The sequence below is a fragment of the Rhipicephalus microplus genome, chromosome 7, assembly GCF_043290135.1.
Source record: "Rhipicephalus microplus isolate Deutch F79 chromosome 7, USDA_Rmic, whole genome shotgun sequence".
NCBI classification, from domain to species: domain Eukaryota; kingdom Metazoa; phylum Arthropoda; class Arachnida; order Ixodida; family Ixodidae; genus Rhipicephalus; species Rhipicephalus microplus.
The window spans coordinates 50,893,064-50,917,101 of record NC_134706.1 but is presented as its reverse complement, the minus strand read 5'-3'; the positions used below and the strand labels follow the sequence as shown (position 1 = coordinate 50,917,101).

The following is a 24,038-nucleotide window of genomic DNA, read 5'->3' as shown; positions in this document are numbered from 1 at the left end:
GCAGTACATGACAGAATAGTTCTAGATATGGCATCATTTACTTACGAATCACAGTGTGCTTTTGGATGGATTACTGCCGCAAATTATTTACTCTGTGGTGCACCACAGAAGCTGTACATATGGCACGAAGTACTTCAGTAATAGGCGAATACTCGGAGCAGTTTTACATGAATATGGTACCTTTTAGATCCCTTGCTGCCACCTTTTCTTGAATTTAGAAAACTTCGATTATAACGAAAATGATCGGGAGTAAAATCCAGGTTCTTTCCTAGTTGTAGAAACCAACTCTCACCACTGGGAACCCGAGACGAACCACGCGAGGTGGTATAGCAAAAGTGGGAGAAGAAAACGTGCTGCCGCTATTCCAATTGCAGCGATCGACTTGCTGGTCACTCGAAGATGAAGCAGAAACGCTGGAGATGGTTTAGTAGGCTAAGAAAAACTTATATTTACAAGCTGTACAGAATTTACATGAAAACAGACATCAAAGTTACGAAAGAAAAAAAGAAATTGGCCCGGTATCTGCATATAATCTTCAAATGTCGAAAGACGATAGCCTTGCGTGTGGAGAGAGTGAACAAAACTTTTATTTGATGTTCTGCGCAAGAAAATCAGTGAATGGTATTCCGGAATCGCTGCGTTGGAGTGCCTGGAGCATGCAGCGGAAGCGAACAAGTGCATCAAGTCAAGCCAGACCCGCCGCGGTGGTCTAGTGGCTAAGGTACTCGGCTGCTGACCCGCAGGTCGCGGGTTCAAATCCCGGCTGCGGCGGCTGCATTTCTGATGGAGGCGGAAATGTTGTAGGCCCGTGTGCTCAGATTTGGGTGCACGTTAAAGAACCCCAGGTGGTCGAAATTTCCGGAGCCCTCCACTACGGCGTCTCTCATAATCAAATGGTGGTTTTGGGACGTTAAACCCCACATATCAATCAAATCATCAAGTCACGCCACACGTGAGACATGAGCACCATCTGGCCCTTTTTTTTTGGAAAAGAAAGTACGTGGCTCTCAGACGGGCGTGGGCACCCGTCTCAGAGGTGATAAGTTGTAGGACGCAGGGCGACGGTAAGGGCCACCACCGTGTCTCCTTAGCAAAGCGTTGGAAACACTCGCATTTCCATGCAAGCCTTGCGTGGTCAGCGCAACGTGATAAGCGCTTCGGTCCTTAGAATTACTTATGTATGCCTTTTCTAGTAAAAGACAAACATGCAGAATATATACGTGTTATTATGGCTTCCATGAAGTATATATAAACATCCTGGATGAAATATACAGGCGATCAACTGCTACCATAGAGCTTCATAAAGAAAGCAACAGAATGCCAATCTAGAAGGGTGTAAGGCAGGGAGACACAATCTCCCCACTGCTATTTACCGCGTGCTTACAGGAGGTTTTCAGAAGCCTAGAGTGGGAACAGTTATGGATAAGAGTTATTAGAGAGTACCTTAGTAACCTGCGCTTCGCCGATGACACTTCATTGCTGAGTAACTCAGGGGACGCACTGCAACTCATGAATACGGAGTTAGACAAAGAGAGCAGAAAGGTGGGTCTTAATATTAATCTGCAGAAAACGAAAGTAATGTACAACAACCTCGGAAAAGAGCAGCGCTTCGAGATAGGTAATAGGGCACTTCAAGTTGTAAAAGACTATGTCTACTTAGGGCAGGTAATAACCGCGGAGCCGAACCACGAGATTGAAGTAACTAGAAGAATAAGAATGGGGTGGAGCACATTTGGCAGGCACTCTCAAATTATGACAGGTAGATTACCACTATCCCTCAAGAGGAAGGTATATAACAGCTTTATCTTGCCGGTACTTAGCTACGGAGCAGAAACCTGGAGACTTACAAAGAGGGTTGAGATTAAATTGAGGATGATGCAGCGAGTAATGGAAAGAAAAATGGTAGGTGTAACTTTAAGAGACAAGAACAGAGCAGAGTGGATTAAGGAACAAATGGGGGTTAAGGATATCATAGCTGAAATTAAGAAGAAGAAATGGACATGGGCCGGGCATGTAGCGCGTAGACAGGAAAACCTCTGGTCATTAAGGGTAACTAACTGGATTACCAGAGAAGGCAAGCGAGTTAGGGGGAGACCAAAAATTAGGTGGGCAGATGAGATTAAGAAGTTTGCGGCTATAAATTGGCAGCAGCAAGCACAGGACGGGGTTAACTAACGGAACATGCGAGAGGCCTTTGTCCTGCAGTGGACGTAGTCAGGCTGATGATGATGATGATGATGATGATAATTATGGTGCCTCAGATATGTGCAATTTCGCTTTTTAATTGACAATCGCACACGTATGAACGCTCATCCTTGAGCAACATTGGTGGGCGCTGCGGATGGGTCGGCCGTTCGGGGTATCAGCTGGTGCTATTTAGAGTACCCGGTTCGCGGTAACGGTGAACAAATAGACAAATGTACAAACAGATAGTCAAATAGACAGACAGACAGAGCAAAGTTTTTGTGTTGAAGGTCAGCAAGAAGGCTATCGTCTTTAAAAAAACACTTTAGAAATGAACCGACTTTTGTAGGGCGACCCTACGAGATTCGACAGAGTTGATAGTGCGTAACACCGCAATCCCGGTTCAGAACGCTTGGCAGAGCTCCGGGGCGTCTTCTTATGCCCTCATTGCTCCGCCCTTACACATCTCTCCACAAATCGTCGCCTGTTTGGCCACTGATAGGACAGTACACTTGGTCGATCAAAACCCGCTATGAGGGCGCGACCTTCTGCACGTGAGGACTCATGCCCTTTCCACAACTAACACAACGATCAAATTGTAAATAACACAAAACTAGACAAAGTCTTAGCGAAACGGGTAAGCTCCACAGCGGACAATTAGGTAGATATAGCGACAGGTATACTGAGGATATCGGCCATAGGATGGCTTCCCTGTAACACGTCAACTTCTTATCGACGGGGTGATAATCCACCTGTCCCCTGTGCGCTGTAAGTGTATACGCTAGCCGACCACACGTGGTTCTACTTACGAGCTCATTTGTCAGGATAAACGCGGCAGCAGTCGAAGACATGCCGATTCAACATAGGCACCCTAGGCGCCGACCTGGCGCGAGCCCGCCTGCTTCCGAGAGCTACCTCAACGGATCGGAACGAAAGGTCAACGGCAGTCACTGTGGTTTTGTAATGCACGCCACCAATTTTGCAGGCGCGCAAACAGTACAGGGCCATGCCATAAGCCGAACCGATGTGAGGAGTCACCGCGGTGCGCTGGGTCTCGGAAGAGCCCGATTGATGCACCTAGTGCCAGTGCCGTGAGGCAATTAGGGGGCCGTCACAATGACGTCTATAATCCCACCCCTTATGTTGCCCACGTGGCAGGGGGAAGAAGTGATTTTAAAAGAAAAGAAGAGCAAAGTGAGCTCCGTAACTGTCTCTCAGGAGGAGGACACCTCAACAGTAGCTCACGAGGTATGGGGGTAGAAAAGGGATTAAAAGGTAAAAAGATAGAGAGAGAGAGAGGAAGGAGAGGGTGAGGCGCTGGGACAGCGAACAACGGAATCAAGGTCAAGACAGGAAAGATGGACACGGTTGCAAGAATCCGAGGACGGGGCACCACTGGCGAAAGCTCTTGTCGGCGCCAGGAGATGGCGTATGGCAAGTCCAGTAGGTCAGAGCTACGCTGTCATCAAAGATCGGCGTCAGGAGATGACGTAGAGCCAGCCCAATCAGCCAGAGCAACGGTGACGTCGGAGATCGCGAGGGCACAACGGGTCGGCACGAAATCCAGCGAGTGAGCCCCACGTGGCGGTTGGTTTTCTTTTCCGAGTTAACAGGAACTCAAAACGTTCAGCCGTATCTGGCGCTACAGACTGATTGATATGTGGGGTTTAACGTCCCAAAGGGGGGACGCTCTAGGTGCCGACCAGTGCGGACGCGCGAAGATCGGCTCCTGCTTTCAAGAATGCTTTCCTGTGGTATTCACGAATTTGTCGCCGAGTTTTTACTCTCATCGTGTGCCTAAGTTCTCAAGAAATCAGCAGATACCACCTTTGTGCCGGTGAGTGGACTTTTAAACCGTTTTTTGGGGACATTTGTACACGGCAACGCCACCGGGGGATTTAGGCCTAACCAAGGAGGCGATTGTCGCCGATGCGCCGGCCCGGCGCCAACGCGACTCAACGCTCTGCGCATTCCAGTATCTGCAACTGAGAATGGAATACCAAGTAGATGGAGAGGACATCTCTCCAGAGGATTGCACGGAAGAAATGGGTTGGAAGGAAGCCGAAACGAGACGCTCAAGGAATAAGCAAGCCGCGGTTAGCGTTCCTGCTGCCAAGGGTTCGACCGAGGCCGGCGTTGCGGGAGACGCTCGAGCCAGTCGAAGTAGGTATGACACCAAGCATACAATCGTGCGAGCTGGACGCATGCCGCCACTACCTAAGGACTTCAGCAAAATTGTGCTACGACCACGTGGAGGATTAAATATCTCGAGAATTGGCACTGGAGCCGTGGCAGACGCGATAGTACTGGCGGCCGGCGTCAAAGAGGAAGAGGCCATGCAGGACATCATCTGTTCCAACTTGCAGCAGAACATTATGGTGGCAAGCACTCCGGACCAAGAAAGAGCTTCAAGATACCTCAAGGTCAAGCAAATTGACATTGGAGGCAAAGTTTTCGAGGTTAGCGCGTACGCCGCGGCACCCCACGACACTTGTAAAGGAGTGATTCGCGGGATCCCCGTAAGCGATACTCAGGACATTTTGACCCGAAAGATTGTGAACGCGAACAACCCGCTCGCGCTGCAGGCGAAGAGAATCAAGGACACCGGGACAATCATCATAGCGTTCGAAGGACACAAGGTGCCCAGATTTGTGAAATATGGACCTTCACTTTTGCAGTGCTCCCTTTACCGCAAGAACATCGATATTTGTTACGTTTGTGGAAAGCTGGGACATCGGTCTGACGTCTGTCCGAACCCAGCTGAAACAATCTGCAGAGGCTGCGAGATCAAGAACCCAGATAGCCTGCACCAGTGCAATCCAAGATGCAGGCTGTGTGACGGGCACCATCCCACGGCAGACAAAGAGTGCAAGAACAGGTTCTTAGTGCCATACGTCGTCAGACGCAGACGTTGGGAAAGATCGCGAGCAGCCGCAGAAGCCCGGAACGCATCAATCACATCGAGTCCAGACATCAATGACAAGAAGATTATTCCAGCCTACGGGACCCAGAGCATCCCGACTACACAAGAACAGGAAAGGCGGCCCCACTCCAGGGGGAGGTCGCGTTCCAGAAGAGGTTCTAGACCCAAGGCCCGCTCCCAATCACGGGGGCGCTCGAGTTCTCAAGGTCACCATCAGGGTCGGGATCAGCCTGGGCGGCACCCGAATGGCCAGCTGCCTGGCGTTCAGTTCGAGATCACGGCTTCACACCCGGGGAGCACGCCTGCAGTTACTTCGAAAGGCAGCTGGGCTGAGCGAGTGCGCAACGGCGGGGCAGAGGTGATGACAGGTAAGCTGCCAGAGCATGATAGAATTGCACAGCTAGAGCAAGAGGACGCGAGACTTACAAAATCGAATGAGAGGCTATCAGCTGAGTTAAAGGAAATAAAAATTCTTCTCACTAAGCTAACCAGCGCGCAATCTTCACAGCCAATGCCTCAGCCAGTTGATGTCCCTGTGGCTGAAAACGTGGGGGACTCGAGAACCGCGAAAAAGAGGGCAGTCATGGCAGAACACGTGGAAGCCAATCAAACGACCATGTCAGATATGAAAGAGGTGTTTGACACGCTCAGCAAAGTAGTAGCCAATCTTAGCGAGCAGATGGGTAGGCTACAATCAAGCGTGGCGGCACTGGAAGAGCATATGACTTTGCGCATTACAAAGCTCGAAGCACATCTGCACAACACAGCAAGGCCTCCTCATGCACCAAGCTCACCCCTTCGGCCACCAATACTAGTGGTACCAAACCTGTCGACAGGTGCAGCATCAGGCTCTGGCCGCCCATGTAATAACCATGATGGCAGCGCTACGTGAAGCATTTCGTATCTGGCAATGGAACTGTAGAGGTTACCTTAAAAAGAAGGCAACCCTGCAGCAGTATATCAGGAGCAGCGAAGAAAAGCCTCATATTATATTATTACAAGAGACCCTTTCACCGCAAGCAACGTTGCCTGGATTCCGGCCTGTAATAGGGGATACTGAAGGGAGGGGAGTCTGCACCTTCGTATGCAACAAACTAACGCACGTAACCCACGACCTCAAGATAGAAACAGGCCGGTTGGAACACGTCTTTGTAGAGATCGTGCCGGGTACCAGCAACCGTCAGAGCATTTTCATTCTGAATATATACAGCAGTCCAAAGGAACAAAAGCAAGGGTTCCAGACGGCCCTAAAGAAAGCTGTTAATATCGCCGGAGAATGTCCACTCGTCATAGCAGGTGATTTCAACGCCCCTCATCATACATGAGGTTACAAGTACAACACTGGAAAAGGAAATCGACTATGGCAAAGTGCCAGTGAACTTGATCTCACCCTAATCACAGACCCCAGCCTACCAACAAGGCTTGGTACATCTTGCTGCAGGGATTCCACCCCGGACCTTACATTTGTAAGGAACATCAAGAAGGCCCAGTGAATGAACCTTGCTGTAGACCTAGGGAGTGACCACTGCATTCTTGCCACTACCTTCTCCATGGAGCGTAAAAAGCAGAGAGAATTTCACTTCACAGACTGGGATAAGTTCAGGAAGATAAGGATGGAAAGGGAACAAGATGGCCACAGACAGGGCCTGGAGCAGTGGGTCAAACAGATTAAAGATGACATCAAATCCGTCTCCTCCACCATTACCACAGATTTTCCGGTTGAAAGAATGGATAGCCGGCTCGCTCATCTTCTTGAGGCAAAGCAAGCACTACTGAACCGTTGGAAGGGTCAGCGCCTGAACCGAAGACTGAGGAAGAAGATAGCTGAGGTAAACAGATCAATCGAGGAACATTGTCGCTTACTATCGAGGCAGCAATGGGACGAAATCTGCAACTCCGTCGATGGTCAGATGCGCAATGGCAAGACATGGAATATGTTAAAGCATCTCCTCAACGAAAACACCACCAAAACAAATCAAAAGCATGTTATCGCTCGAATTTTGCATAAAGAGATAGGGCGCACTACAGAACAGCAAGTTGTCCAGCAGCTCGTGCATAAGTACCTCCCAAACAAAAGATGATTGGCACCACCAAGTAGACAGTACCAGGGCACGCCAAATCCAGGTCTTGAGGGCGACTTTAACATCGAGGAGATCAGAAGAGCCTTGCATGATCTCAACGGCAGGTCGGCCCCTGGCCCGGACGGTATATCAAACAAGGCCCTGCGTAACCTTGATGACGATTCAATTGAAACCCTGAGGGATATGATCAATTCAGCATGGAAAGAAGGCAGGGTGCCAGAGCAGTGGAAGCTGGCCAGCACGATCCTTATTCCTAAGCCAGGAAAGCCCCCTAACTTGGACAACATGAGGCCAATATCCTTGACATCATGTATCGGTAAGGTCGCAGAACATGCCATACTGCACAGGATAAACAAGTACTTAGAAGATAACGACATATATACACACAACATGGTTGGATTCAAGGCAGGGCTATCCACACAAGATGCATTGAAGCTTTTCAAACACCAGGTCATTGACAATGAAACCAGAGACGTGAGAGCCATTCTGTGCCTAGATCTAGAAAAAGCGTTTGACAACATCCACCACTCATTCATACTCGAAGCAATTTCCAAGCTTGGTCTAGGGAAAGCCTTCTATGACTACGTATGGTCCTTTCTTACAGATCGGAAAGCCGTGATGAAGATTGCAGATATCGAGACCGCAGCAATCGAACTAGAAGCAAGGGGCACGCCACAAGGGGCAGTGATTTCACCAATGCTGTTCAACATTGCCATGATTGGACTGTCAAAGAAATTATCGAGCATTGAAGGATTGAAGCACAGCATCTACGCAGATGACATTACCATCTGGTGCACAGGTGGAAGCGAGGGGCAGATTGAGAGCGCTCTGCAAGAGGCGATTGACACCGTAGAAGACTACCTTCGCCCTTCCGGGCTCAAGTGCTCTTCGAGTAAGTCAGAACTTTTGCTTTATCGGACTGCACGCCGGGGACCGAAGCCCAGGGGATGGAAGCCGTTAAACCCGATAGACATCCATCTCCGTACAAATCAAGGGGATGCCATCCAGAGGGTCGACTCCATCAAAGTCCTGGGAATGCTGATAGAGTCTACCGGCGCCAACAGCAAATCTATAGCCAAGTTAACTCGGAAAACCGACAGTGCGGTGCACCTCATACGCAGAGTGGCCAACAAAAGAAATGGGATCAAGGAAGACAACCTCATCAGGTTGATGCATGCGTTTGTTCTAACTCACTTCACACACGAGGCAGCAATGCACAACTGGTCAAGAGCAGAGTCCGAGACACTGAATGTGCTCCTCAGGAAAGTTATCAAAAAGGTCCTGGGCCTACCCATACATACCAGCACCGAGCGTCTGCTTGAGCTTGGCATACACAACACGCTCGAAGAAATAGCAGAAGCCCAAGAGAGAGCACAGTTTGCAAGGTTATCTACTACAAGGTCGGGGAGAATGATCCTGCAGGAGCTGGGCCAACACCCAATAGCAATCAGACGCAATTACAATGATATCCCTGACAACATCAGGGAGACTATCACGGTATCTCCTATACCGAGAAACATGCATCCAGAACACAACGTCGGAAGAAGAGTAGCGAGGGCCAGGACTATACTTCGTCAAGTCTCAAACGAGGAACGAAGGGTCGTATTTGTTGACGCGGCTTGCTACGCCAATGGGAAAGCGTTTTTGGCAGTGGTAGTCGATGGGGCTGGCCATGTCGTCAACTCAGCGCCGGTCAGGACGAAAGACCCAATCATTGCGGAACAAGTGGCCATCGCCTTAGCACTCAAGATGGATAACATTGAAGTCGTCTACAGTGATTCCATGGCAGCACTACGGGCGTTCGCCAAGGGGACGGTCTGTGAACAAACGCTGAAAATACTGCAAGGCAAGAACATAACACATCATCTTCTGAGTTGGTTCCCAGCTCACCTTGGACAAATCAACGATTCCCCTCCCAATCTCAACGAAGCAGCACACGAGGCGGCGCGAGAACTCTCCAACCGCGCCTCCCCGGGGATGCGTTCTACCGGTGAAGGGGATAACCGGGAAATTCTTACAACATATAACGAGCTCACTAAACATTTCTACCTGTCTAGAAGAATTTTCCCTCCACCTCACAAAAATCTAACCCGGCCCCAAGCACTTACAATAAGGCTTTTGCAAACGCGTATGTACCCTACTTTGAAAATGTTACACATCATGTACCCTGACTTATACCCAAGTAATCTTTGTCCACATTGTGCGGAAATAGCTTCATTAGAACACATGCTCTGGCAGTGCACCAAATTCGCTCATTTATCGCACATCACCTCTGCCAGATGGGAGGCGGCAATCCGCAGCTCGTCCTTGGCAGATCAGCTCTGGGCTGTCCACCAAGCCCGCGAGGCGGCTGAGGAGCTTGGCATCTCAGTCCCCACGTGGGAGCTGCCCGCAACACAGTGATCTGTGTTTTGGAGGACCAAATAAAAGTTTATCCAATCCAACGTCCCAAAACCATCCTTATGAGAGACGCCGCAGTGGAGGGCTCCAGAAATTTTGACCACCTGGGGTTTTTTAACGTGCACCCAAATCTCAGTACACGGGTCTACAACATTTCCGCCTCCACGGGAAATGCCACCGCCGCAGCCGGGATTGGATCCCGCGACCTGCGGGTCAGCAGCCGAGTACCTTAGCCACTAGACCACCGCGGCGCGGCTGGCGCTGCAGAACTAAAGGCTCGTTCACACCAAAAGCGGTGTGGCGGCAACGCGGGAAGCGGGAAAAACCTCCTCTCCAGGCGGCGAAAGTGGGAGAAAATCCAGGCGGCAAAGGCGACCACTCTCGGAGCAATTTTTTGCTGCCTGCCGAGGCTTGCCGCTTTGCCGCAGCCAATCAGAATGGCACGCAGTGGAGACGTTCGTTTGGGAGAAGCATTGCCACGTGATACCGACACGTGCGCAAAAGCCCGAGATTCCCACCTCTTCTCAAAACCTACTGAAAAATCAGCTAAAAAAAACCATCTTTGATTTTTCTTGAAGTCTTACAAAAATACCTTCGAATATTATAGAAAAAAATATTGAAAAACATGTTGCATTATTTTGTTTGCGGCAACAATATTACGGGTAGAAGTTCGAGTATTTTGACGTTGCACTTAGGCAATAAACACGTAAGAAATCGCACTAAAAAGTAGGCCTCAGCTTCTGAGTCATTTGATGGGAACCATACTTACAGAAGAAAAGCACTTATGGTTAATTAGATTGACAATTTTAAGCACGTCCTTCTAAATTACCTAAATTTGCTCTTTCAGGCTGAGGCTTGAGACCCCCAATTTATTGGTACCTAGGTTACTGATGCTGTCGCATGAGGCAGCTATTACATTCGTCTGTTTTTCGCGTGTTGATTCAGTACAATAAAATGAAAATAGGCTCACGAAAGGAAATACGGAAGCATAACGAATAAGGTAATTTAGTAACGCGGTACCGCCTCCTTAACCTGAGCACTGTTTTACGTTTCCTTCCACCGGTCGTTTGCTCAACAATTGAATGTGCGCTCCCTCTTGAAGACAACCTATGATATGATGTGGTTGGAACTACAGAAAACAGTAAGAAATCTGTAAACTTAACGAAGCGTAGTTTAGTAAAGTATAGCAAAGTACGAGACCTCATCCCGCCACCTAAGTGCGGTAGGCTCGGGAGTGATCAAGCCGTATCTGAAATGGTGGCGTAGACAGCCGTATGGCTCAAGAATATCGAAATGCTGTACGCAAACGCGGACTGTTTCAAAACCATTCGTCTTTTTAGTCAGTTCATAATGCTGCTACGTGTTGCAGGCCTGTGTTTTCGGTACGTTTGGTTAACCTCACCTAACGATACAAATCGTGTTTGGGTTTCGTTAGTGTAAGGCATCGCTGTGAGGGCCGTTCCACGCGCTAGCCATACAGCCACAACGGACGTGCCGGCACACCTGCCGCACCCAAGGGGAGGGTGAAAAAGCGTCGCCAATTCGCACATTTGTCCCCCGGGATTCGCCTGCAGGATTTCAAGCTGGACGGTTGTGCCCTCGCGATCTCCGACGCCAGAGTAGCTCTGGCCGACTGGTTCGCCCTCCGCGGTCTCCTGACGCCGTGCAGCTCTCGCATTGTGGCACCCCGCCCTTGGACTACTTCGACCGGATCCCCACTTTCCTATCTCCTTCTTTTTTCCGTCGCTTGCCTGTCTACTTCTTCGTCTATTTTCCTTCTATTCTTTTTATCTCTCCTTCCCCCCACCCCTATAAGGCACTGCGCCGTGTCGCCTGAAGGCAGACAAAAATTAGGTGCCTTTTCCCTCTTCATTCTAACCACTACCACCACCGCTTGCGTGTGGCAGGGGTCCCGGCACGTGCATTGCGGCTGTGCGGGTAACACGTGGAATGGCCCATAATCTCGGAGGGGGGGGGGTGCAGCGTTTTGAGCGCACCAGGGTTTTGTCCAACGCATTTCTCAGCTTAAGAGGAAATAGGGGTAGGGGCCAGTCTCCAAGTGTTCATATTCTATATTCCGTGTTCCTAGGCTGGTGTCGGAGCAATTTAATTCATCGCGTGTTCTGCGATTATGCACGGAATGCTCTAGAGTGTGTCCATGTGTATTAGATTTCTGCTTTTAAGCTGAGCAAAGCTAACCAGATATGCGCCTTTAGAGAAACTTATTCCTCAAAGGGCTAAAACTGTTTTTCATCTGTATGTATGGTTCCATTCAAATGACTCGGAAGCTCAGGCCCACTTTTTAAAGTCCGATTTCTTATGCGTTTATCGCCCAAGTGCATCCTCAAAAAGCTGGAGCTTCTACCCGTAATATTGTCGCTGCCAACGAAACAATGCAACATGCTTTTTGATATTCCTTTTCTTGATATTTGAAGATCTCATTGCAGGATTTAAAAAAAAATTGAAGATGGTTTTTTTTAAATTATGATATTTAGTAGGCTTCACTGTTGACGAAATTGAAAGTTTCAGGCCATTTATAAAAATATTTGTTTAATATTGTTACGAATAAATATAGCACCTGGGACTATATAAACTCTTTATTCAGGGCAAACTTGTGCCCGTATACTCAAAGCTAAAAATGGTCAGCCGACAATGTCTCTTGCTCGCTTACTCCAACTTCGTTGGTCTCTTCCTCTGCCCCTCAAGTGTCGTGCCGGTCCCGTGGCGTAGCATCGTGGCGTGTGCAGGACGGCGTTCCATGGCGTGGCTGTCTTGCTACTTGTTTGGCGGCTTTTACGAACGCGAATCGTGGCACGCGTCTTCTGCGATGGTCGAGCTGTGGCATTAGTCCCCCTCCCAGAACGCATCGCCCCGATGCGTAGAGCCGGCTGATAGTTTCTAAAGAATAGGACTTGTCCTTGTGTTAGACGACGTGAGTCAGTTCACTTGTTCAGTTCCTGTCATAGTACGGTTTCATACGTACTACATGTACAACTTCCGGGAGATTCCTGCGTCGTTTTGTGCATACTTGACCTTCAGGGATCATTTCGTAGTTTAATGCGCCTAGCTGACGAAGAACCCTGTAAGGGCCAAAATAGCGCCGCATAAGATTTTCTGATAGGCCACGTGCACGTACATGCGTCCAGACCCACACTTGGTCTCCAGGAGAGTACTGAACGTCCCTTCGTCTTAGATTGTAACGGTGCGCGTCGACGTCCTGCTGTTGAATGATGTGGTTCCGTGCTAGTTGTCGCGCCTCTTCTGCCCTTTCTACATATTCGCTTATGTCAGGGTCCTCTTCATTTGTGCTGTTGACAGGCAGCATCGCGTCTAATGTCATTGTTACTGTCCGACCATAAACAAGTTGAAATGGCGGGAAGTGGGTTGTCTCTTGTACTGCGGTATTGTATGCAAATGTAGCATACGGTAATATGGTGTCCCAAGTCCGATGCTCGACGTCCACATACATTGTGATCATGTCAGCAATCGTCCTGTTCAGCCTTTCAGTTAACCCGTTAGTTTGCGGATGGTACGCGGTAGTTCTTCTGTGGTCGGTGTGCGTTAGTTTCATGACAGACTGTACTAGCCTGGCAGTGAACGCAGTTGCTTTGTCAGTTATAAGGACTTTAGGTGCGTCATGTCGCAGCACTATCTGGGTCACAAAAAACTGAGCCACTTCATTTGCCGTTCTTTTTGTGAGAGATGGCGTCTCGGCATAACGGGTCATGTAGTAGGTTGCTACAACTATCCAGCGCTTCCCAAACGATGACATAGGAAATGGTCCTAGCAAATCCATTCCTACCTGCTCAAACGGGACTTTCGGTGGCTCTATTGGTTTCAAAAGACCTGCTGGTTTTAGAGGTGGTACTTTGCGTCTTTGACATTCTCGACATGACCTTACGTAATGCTGTACTGAATCCATCAATTTTGGCCAGTAGTATCTCCGGCGGATTCTTGCCAAAGTGCTACTAATGCCCAAGTGACCTGCCGATGGGTCATCATCACACGCTTCTAAAATTTCCGCTCGCAGTGATGATGGTATCAGCAGTAGGAACATTTCACCGGTGTGTTGAAAGTTTCTCTTGTAGAGAACGTTGTTGTGGAGGACGTAGGAACGTAGTCCACGGACGAAAACTCCCGTTACTTCGACTTGCTGCCCCTCTAAGTATTGAATGAGCAGAAGTATTTCTGGGTCCATTCGTTGATCATGAGCCATCTCCGACACATTCACAGTACCAAAAAATGCGGAGTCTTGTTCATGCTCAGGAGACGAGGTCTGGACTGATGCCCGTGACAAGCAATCCGCGTCATTGTGCTTGTGGCCAGACTTGTAGACTACGGTGATGTCATATTCTTGTAGACACAGGCTCCATCTAGCAAGTCTTCCGGAAGGATCCTTCAGGTTCGCAAGCCAGCACAATGAATGATGGTCACTGATGGCTCGGAATGGTCTACCGTATAAATATGGACGGAACTTACTGATGGCCCATATAACTGCGAGACATTCATTTTCCGTAGCTGAATAATTATACTCAGCTTTCGACAGAGTGCGGCTTGCATAAGCAATAACTTTTTCTTCCCCGTTTTGCCATTGAACAAGAATAGCACCGAGGCCAACGTTGCTGGCGTCCGTATGAATGTCTGTTTTGGCATCTTCGTCAAAATGAGCGAGTATGGGAGGTGACTGCAAACGCCGTCGTAACTCAGAAAAGGCGTCTTCTTGCTCTTGGTGCCAGATGAATGGCACACCTTCCTTCGTAAGCCATGTCAGTGGTTCCGCAATCTTGGAGAAGTTTTCAACGAAGCGCCTATAATAGGCACAAAGCCCCAGGGAACGTCGCATAGCTTTCTTTTCTCTTGGCCTTGGGAAATTTTCAACCGCAGTGATCTTATCCGGATCTGGGCGGACACCGTGAGAACGGACAATTTGCCCGAGGAACCGAAGCTCCCGGAATCTAAAGTGGCACTTTTCGGGTTTGATCATAAGTGCAGCCATACGAATAGCGTCCAGTACCGTTCACAAACTCTGTACGTGCTGCTCGAACGTAGTGGAAAAAATTACTACGTCATCAAGATAGACAAGACATGACTGCCATTTGATGCCGGAGAGCATAGTGTCCATCATCCTCCGGAAGGTAGCGGAAGAAGAACACAAACCAAATGGGAGTACTTTAAACTCGTAGAGTCCGTCGGGTGTCACAAACGCTGTCTTTTCACGATCTCGTTCGTCGACTTCTATTTGCCCGTACCCGCTTTTTAGATCCAACCATGAAAAAAAGTGAGCATTGCGCAGTTTATCCAACGTATCGTCGACTCGTGGGAGTGGATACACGTCTCGCTTCGTGACGAGGTTGAGTTTTCTGTATTCAACACAGAACCGCATGGTGTTGTCCTTCTTCACCAGTACTACCAGCGATGCCCATGGGCTTTTTGAGGGCTGTATGACATCGTCGTCGAGCATCTCCTGTACTTGCTTCTTTATCGCTTCCCTTTCTTTCAGAGCTACTCGGTATGAATGCTGACATACTGGTCCAACATGACCTTCGATTACAATGCGGTGCTTTGCAACAGACGTACGTCCGACTTTCGACGAAGAGGAAAAACACTCTGCTAATTCCTTGATCAACTCTACAATCTGGTTTTCTGCAGAGATGAAAGCTCTTGGTCAATATCTATTTTCTCGAGGACACTGTCCACTGTTGAGGGCGTTGTAGGTACTTTTTCTATGGTGCAAACATCTGAGGCTTGTACGTATTCATGAAGTGATGCCATGGCTGCTCCTTTCGCCACATGGTGTACCTTGTTGGTAAAACTAGTCAATAGCACATCAGTATATCCGTTCCGCAGGTTCACTAGACCTCTCGCCATGCGTATCTCCTTTGTGAGTAGCAGTTCAATATTTCCATCAGCTAGTCCAGCATATTCACGAAAAACGTCGCTTTTCACAGGAACTGTCATGCTGCTGCGTGGCGGCACTGTCACACCTTCATCCACAATACGAAGAGACGAAACAATTGGTTGCTCCGCCTGACACATGGCAACAGCATTCTCTGTAGAGAAAGAAACTTGGGATTTCTGCATGTCGATGATGGCACTGTTTTCTTGCAGGAAGTCTATGCCCAGAATTGCCTCACGGGAACATTCGGGGAGAGCAATAAAACTGCAGACACACACATGGCCTCATATTCCCACTCTCGCTAAGCACAATCCTACGGGGCTGACTAAATGCCCTCCGGCAGTGCGTATCTGTGGTCCGGTCCAATGAGTGAGCACTTTCTTCAGCTTCTTTGCGAGCATGCTACTTATTACTGAATAGTCTGCACCTGTGTCTAATAACGCTATGGTTTCGGCGTCGTCGATTCTGATTTGTAGCTCGGATGTCACGTCACCATTACTGCGCTTGTCCGTCGTTGTGTCAGTGTCGTCGTCTAATCCGGTAGGCGATGGAGGGTTTTCAGTTTGCCGAAAATCAGCGGCCCTGCCTCCACAGGTCGCTGGTTCTAGTTTTCCCGTCGCGGGCTTGGTTAACGACGCCTCGGGATAGTAAATGATGGGTGTGGACTCGGCGACCTATTGCGCATTGGTGCAATCGACCGCTATTCATGTCGCTGAGTGTTTGGATAGGCATAGCGCGAAGATAAATATTCTTCGATTTCGTAAGGGCGCTCACCGTTACGAGGCCAGGGTGCATTCACTGGGAAGCCACGTAGCCCGACCCGACGGTAGTGGCATGTCCGATAAAGATGACCTGCCTCCCCACAGTGGTAGCAGAGGGGTTGCCGGTCTGCCATGCGCCATACATCACTTTTGCGGGGTCTCGCTTCTGGCATCGGCGGTGGCGTACTGCGAGGAAAGGTCGGTGGCATAACGGGAGCTTGTGCAAAGCTCGTGCGTCTCATGTCTTGCCGTACGACTTGCGCGTACGACAGCTGTGGCTGAGGTTCCGGTTGCGTGTGGTGTGGCACCTCAGGCTGCGGTTGAATAATTGCTTGCCGCACTTCTTCACGTACAACGTCCGCGATTGAGGGCATCGATGGAGGACTTTGGGGGAGTTGCAGTTTCTGGAGCTCCTCCTTAACAATAGCCCTCACCATTTCCTGGAGGACGTCAACATTGGTGGGGAGGGTTGTTGACTCCGCCCTGACTGAAAAGACGCTGAAGTCTCTGTTGTACAGTCGCGCACGTTGTTGTAGTGTCCTTTCCATGGTCGTTGCCTCGGACCGGAACTCCGCCACAGTTCGCGGTGGATTATGCACCAGGCCAGCAAAAATTTCTTCTTTTACTCCGCGCATTAGGTGCCGCAACTTCTCCTCCTCGGCCATGTTTTGGTCAGCTCAGCGGAAGAGCCGCGACATGTCTTCTATGTAAATGGCCACGCCCTCGTTCTTCCGTTGGTTCCTCGCCTGAAGAGCAGCCTCTGCCTTCTCTTTGTGGTCCGTGTTCGGATAGGTTGCGATTAGCTCTCGTCGGAAGTCGTCCCACGAATGAAAGGACGCTTCGTGGTTCTCAAACCACGTACGTGCCGAATCTTGCAGGGCGACGTAAACGTAACGAAGTTTTCGGGCTTCGTCCCAACCAATCAAACGTGCAACGCGCTCGAAGCCATCAAGACAGTCCTTGGCGTCTTCAAAGGTCTCACCGTGGAAGACCTCTGGTGTACGTGGCGAATCCACAATGAGGTGAGGTGGAGATGGCATCGACTGGGTGGCCATCGCAGTGACGCTTGTGCTTGAGGTATCGACAGGTCTTGATGAGCCAATTAGGGGGCCAAACTCGGGCTGCTCACCACGTAGTCGGCGACTCGAGCGTTGGTGCACAGGTATAAATTCTGCTGGCTCCAATCTTCTGGGATCTGGGCTTCTCTCCCTTGCCTGTGATGGGCTTGGAATCATACCCAGCACCTCCACCAGATTGTTACGAATAAATATAGTACCTGGTACTATATAAACTCTCTATTTAGAGCGAACTTGTGCCCGCATACTCAAAGCTAAAAATGGTCAGCCAACAATGTCTCTTGCTCGCTGACTCCAACTTCGTCGGTCTCTTCCTCTGCCCCTCGAGTCTCGTGCCGGTCCCGTGGCGTAGCATCGTGGCGCGTGCACGATGGCGTTCTATGGCGCGGCTGTCTTGCTACTTGCTTGGCGGCTTTTACGAACGCGATTCGTGGCATGCGTCTTCTGCGATGGTCGAGCTGTGGCAATATATAGCTACGGTACTTAAGGACAATTACCATTGTAAACATTACGTTCTAATCGGTAACCAAGCTGTAAAACACTAATTTAACTTGGCAGAAAAACATCTCAAATATAGCAACTTTCAAAAATGTCACCTGTTCAGACATTTTTTAGAAAATTGTTTTTCTCAGCATACAGGCTTCAAACAATGCGGATTCACTCTTCATTGCGCGAACATTTATTAGTAAAAATATAATTTCTATCACGTTAATATTTGTGCTTTATAATGTCGCTAACATTCGAGAATGACAAAGCACAAAATTCGTTCCTCTGTACAAATTCAGTTCAATATTTCATTGCTCCTAAAACGTGCAGTAAATAAAGGAGAGAATTTTACTTTCAGGCTACTTCGTGGTATGCATACAAAATATAAAAAAACAATCAAACCTAAAATATCAACTTTTGAATCCATGTTGATTTCTCGTGGAATAACCCAACAGAGGAATCACGATTGCGCCAACAACTAATGCACGTAAGCGCTTAAGATACGTTAATGCAATTTAGATCCATGCCATTTTTTTTCCTCAACAGGTTTTATTCAAATGTTCCGTGTTTCTTCATCTGTACTATTTGCTCAGTGGACACTGCACTTTCGGACAGCAATGCGGGTATACGCCTTGTGTTTGAGGTATTAATATGCAGGGTGGGATGACCTGCAGTGCGCGACACCTAAACAAAAAACGAAATTCGAAACACTTTTCCGAAGTGCCTTTATAAAATCTTTCTTTTTTGGACCCAAACGAGCCTATGGCTATGGGTCCACGCAGTGTATGCAAATTTTTGCCTGACCAATAAATTCAATTCAATTTGATTCAGATTGCTTTATACACACGTGGGAAACTCTGGAACAATGTCGTACCACAGAAGTCAGCAGAGATAAAGGGACAGCTGTAGTAACTTCAATGCAAGCTTGATTTTACTGTGTTAGGGGCGCGGATATATTTAAGGTCGAGGCTAGGCCGTTCGCGGCGTCGTCATGTGCCGTAGCAGTGATGAAGTTTAAGATAATGACGATGATGATCAAGGACAACTACTGGCTCGAGCAGTATACGACATCTCGGTATGCTCTACGACGCGCTTCGTAAGAGCCGGACACAACCAACAACCACCAGGGGAACCTGCATGAACCTCGTCTTAGTCAGGTTTAGGCAGGATCCGATAGCACAAATTAGTAATAATGGCGGCAAAATGAAATTTCCAACGTGACAGAACATATACATTATGGCTAATCAACCTTTTAATTAGGTGTCACCTCTTTGTCACTCATTTGCATGGGTGAATGGCCAATGTCATAGGGTGTTTACGATAACAACAAACAATCCCAGTGCTTCGTGCACACACAAATATTCACTTCTTGGATATCAGTTAACCATGCATACCCTTATAACTTTTAGATTCGAAGCGTCTTATCAACGCCGACTAAATTTCAAGGCCGAAAGGCTGCCGCAGTGACGTCAGAGGGTGGGGGCCCAGTTACGCCGCGAACGCGGCGGAAAGCCTGTGTTTCGTTCACGTTTTAGGAGAACCAACGCTCCCGCTCTCGCAGCTGCTGCGGCTAGATTGAGCCGAATAAAAGATGTGGAAAAAAAGTCTTACTGAGCATGCTCAGTTGGGCAACTGGGCCCCCAACCTCTGACATCACTGTGGCAGCCTTTCGGCCTTGAAATTTAGTCGGCGTTGGTCTTATGGTCGAGCTGTATCCATTGTGCGGCGCGACAAGCCTTGCGGTGCATGCGCGCCCTCGATCTTTCTCCTCTCCTACTCCTCCTCCCTTTCTGTCCTTTCGGCATCCCTTCCAGGGGTGCTTACACCCCCATTGCACATGTACGTCCCCTACTCCTCTCTCTACTCTCCTACGCTCCCTTTTCTCTCGCCTCGCAACGCCGACGCAGGCAGCGTCTACTAGCCCACATTCACTCCCCCTCGCTCCTCTAGGCATCCCTTCCAGGGGCGCTTACACCCCCATTGCACATGTACGTCCCCTCCTCCTCTCTCTACTCTCCTACGCTCCCTTTTCTCTCGCCTCGCAACTCCGACGCAGGCAGCGTCTACTAGCCCACATTCACTCCCCCCTCGCTTCTCTAGGCATCCCTCCCAGGGGCGCTTACACCCCCATTGCACATGTAAGTCCCCTCCTCCTCTCTCTACTCTCCTACGCTCCCTTTTCTCTCGCCTCGCAACGCCGACGCAGGCAGCGTCTACTAGCCCACATTCACTCCATCCTCGCTCCTCTAGGCATCCCTCCCAGGGGCGCTTACACCCCCATTGCACATGTACGTCCCCTCCTCCTCTCTCTACTCACCTACGCTTCCTTTTCTCTCGCCTCGCAACTCCGACGCAGGCAGCGTGTACTAGCCCACGCTCACTCCCCCCTCGCTCCTCTAGGCATCCCTCCGAGCGGCGTTCACACCTCCATTGTGTTATTTAACAATGAAAATTCGCAGCGTGTGCGTCTACAGGCCTCTGTGTTGAATCGCGGTCTTATTGCTCATCTTCAATTAGGCGAGCGTTGATATCAGGCGAGATATCAGGTTTTAAAACAGTACGAGGAATCTATGATGAAGCGAAAACCTGTTTTTTTTTTCTTGCTTTCAACAGCGAACATGCACTTTGAAACAGAAAATAAGTCTGCTGTCAACTTCATCGCTTTCGAAGTAACGACAGGAGGCTATTTAAGGCGACATTTGAACTCGGGGGATAGAGGTGATCCACAAAAACAAGCACATTTGTAGTTGACAAAAGCTAGAATGATCATTGTTATTTTCTCACAAGCAGGTGTACTATGACTTCAATGATGGAGCATTTACTACGACGCCTGAAGCGAACGCTTGTTGACGGGGTCGCCGTGGCATTTTCTATGACGTCCTATTGTGGTAAGATTGTGCCACATCCGGGCAGCGGTACGCAGTGCGCTCTAGCAAAGGCATGAGGGAGACGACAAAAGGTTGTGATGGCATTACGCTTTAAGCCAGTAAATCCGGTAGAACAGAACTTGAAAGTAGGAAGAAAGTCAACGTGGTGACAACCTGAGAAAAATTTTTGCCTAAGAGGGTCGAAAGTGGCCGATATGGCGCAGATTGACCATTGACGGAAACTCTCATGTTCGGCCGCTTCCCGACAGACCATCTGACCAAACACAAAACACGGAACCGAAGGACCTATGTAATGACTTCGGCAATTTGGTATTGTTGCGCGTTCAATACTGCAGGTCACGTTCTATAAAAAAGCAAGAAACAAGCTGAAGTGATTATTCTACTTAGCTTCTGCGCTGTTCAGCCCACAGCTTTTCTGACATAGCGAAATCTGGTAGCCATTCGGTCTAAGAACTGGCTAACTTCCCTGTCCTTCCGCTTAATCTTTTCTCCTCCTCCTGTATGTGACACTCCTGTCTGCGTGTCAGTGCTCATGACCTTGGCTAGTATAAGCACTAGAAATAAAAGTTGTGAAAATTAGTAGCTACTTAAATACTCAAGAAGAGACGACTTGTCTCTTTTTCGGTCTTTCCCTCAATTTTTGCGCTGTTTTACATCCCAAGCTGAATATAAGGCTGATAAAATTAGCGACCATTTGAATATCTGTTAAATAACTCGCTTTGGGTTTCAGCTATTTGTGTCATTTACGATAATTACTATTTTATTGCCAAAGGGTTTTCTTTTTTTTTGCTTCATAATGAATAGTGACATTATACGAAACTACCGTTACGAAAAGCTTAGCACAGGCGTCGAAACCTGTTGGTACTCTTGAAGACAAAACAAAACAGCATCGATTACGTGACCTGCAGCTTGCTCGTTGCCCCAACAGCGGCTTTGTTACGTTTGCTAATAGGAACGTGACAGACGTCTTACAATTTTTCATCACAATTATTTTTCACTCTATGACAGCTTGATATAAAGTCACTGTAGCTGTTAAGTGCTCCGCTGCGCAAAAAGAACGTGCTCTGAAATAGCCACACCATTTTCAGAAGAACAGACATACCTTAACAGCAGTAATAAACACGAATCCTGTATTTGCAGGTGATTTTTCCTTTTCAAGTGAACAGCGTGCGAAGGTACCACTAAAACATTTCTACAGAAAATATAATTCAAACAATTGGAAAGGCAATTTGGGAATCTTAGCAAGTATGCTGATTGGGTGTTAAAATATTATTTTCAAATAAGTGCTCTTGGATGTGTGACATCATTTTCCTTTCTATTGTTGAAGGGCTAAGCACATAGATCTGCTGAAAAACAACATTCAGCTGAATGAAAACTTACGATACACTCTTCACAACACCATGAGTGCTGTTCTTCCGGAAACATCTGTATTCCATGCAGTTAGATATCTTGGACTTGATCTGGCCGTGTTCTATATTAATAACGGGACCGAACTGGCACTGCCCTGTGAACGTAAAAAGGAAAGAAGAAGAACACGAAAGCATTGAGGCTAAGTGACGCTTAAAACAAAGAAACGTGATGTTGAAAACCTGTTTTAACCAAGCAAAATCAAACAATGTAATAATCTGCTCCTTTCCCGACATAACTGCGTATGCGGCCTTCCTGGAACGGATGTCATGAAATGCATCTTAGTCTCGGGCCTTTCGTTTTGGCGGTACGTGCTTGTACGGGCACCTGCGATAAAAAAATAAATGGCCGCGCATCTGCATGCTTCAGTGCAAAGGACGTCGAAAGATGACGATATTTTGTCTGTAGGTGTTGCGTGAGATATGGACGCTGTCTGGAAATATTGTTAAGAAACGAATTTTTTTAGATCCAAGAGCCACTGGCAGGTGGTGGACGGACGGACGGACGGACGGACGAACAGACAGACAGACAGACAGACAGACAGACAGACAGACAGACAGACGGACAGACAGACGAACAGACAGACAGACGGACAAACAGAGACCCGAATTTCTGCGTTGAAGTATCCCAAGAAAGACTTTCGTCTTTATTATTGCAAAAGAAGGGCAGTGGTTCGAAAATTTTCTTACCGTGATGTATCTTGTGCAGAACCCTCCTTAGGTCAGTTTAGCCGTCGTAGATTGGTGTCCTGCGGAAAATTGTACTAAGATTGGAACGGGGCTGCTAGCGGTCGCGGGTCATAGCAAATCGGTTCCACCAATTACACATGCGTGGAGGCCGCCGTATATTTACAAGTGTGAGTATTATTGTTGACGTCTAAAAGCTTCGCGGTAAATTATTCGCAGTTGTCCGTGACGCTCGCTGTGGCCCTCAGAAACAACATAGGAAAATGTGTACCAGTTTCATTATCATGAAAATTAATTTTGTTTGCTAATACGAATTTCGGATGGCAGGGATACTTTTGGTAGACCCTTAAGAGTCGTATCACGCAGGTTTTACTTTTGTGTATATCACGTCCCGTACCCCCCGCCTTTTCAATTGCTTGCCTCCCTTGGGTCCTCGCAGGTTGCCTTAATAGTGGCGCACGGAAAACAACACAGACACGTAAGATTGGTCGCTTCAAACTACGATATCATGGCTACTTTACATACACTTGTGAAGTTTCCAGTATGCCATAACGGTTCTTTTTTTGAATCAGTGAAAGGTCCAGTACGTATTCATAAGGACCCTTTGAACTTACGCAGCTGCTGCTCACCTTATTAATGCTTTCGCCGCAGAAAATAACTGAATATGTTTGTGCGTTTTGTAGTGGGTAAGCTTTTAAAGAAGCAACTCGTTGCGCAATTCACTTGTTTTGGCAGCTGGTATGATCGTGCGCTTCTGCCGTGCAATACTGCATGTGTTCAGCAGACTTCACTCATTACATGACAGTCGTGTGCAGCGAGCATCAAGGGACCGATAAGGCGTCACACAATGCGAATCTCGTAACGGATGGGTCGTCGAATGCTCTAACCCATTACAAAAGCTTCAAGCCATCAGCCGCAGGGTAAAAAAAAATTGCGAAATTCTCGCAAGCGTTTTGTGGGTATACCACGCTTCTCCGAAGAATGAAACGGAATGAAATAGTGATGCCTTGCAGGAGTTACCCAAAGAATCTGCTTTAAAGCGGCTACAGAAAGTCCGCTTTTCCAGCTTTCACTTTGAATGTGCTGCACGTTTGGCGCAAGTGGGGTGGTTTTTCGTTTACGCAAAACGCTAATTTTTCGCACACAATCAACAGCGCAAATGCAAACACCAAGAAAACACTATATATAGTAGCAGAATTTCAGCCAATGCAGCTGTTTGGGGCTTTCTCGATAAAATTCAAGAGAAGCAG

General features: G+C 48.3%; 1 long non-coding RNA gene across 3 annotated transcripts in view; it reads right to left on the bottom strand.

The window, feature by feature from the left end:
- The window catches only part of LOC142767455 (uncharacterized), a 326,266-nt gene that overhangs the window by 29,770 nt on the left and 272,458 nt on the right, over positions 1-24,038 (bottom strand). For all 3 annotated transcript variants that reach the window (XR_012884890.1, XR_012884892.1, XR_012884891.1), the window contains 2 exons: positions 22,792-22,850; positions 22,076-22,199 (listed from right to left, as the gene is read on the bottom strand). This is a non-coding gene — a long non-coding RNA (uncharacterized LOC142767455). The remainder of the gene's footprint in view (positions 1-22,075; positions 22,200-22,791; positions 22,851-24,038) is intronic.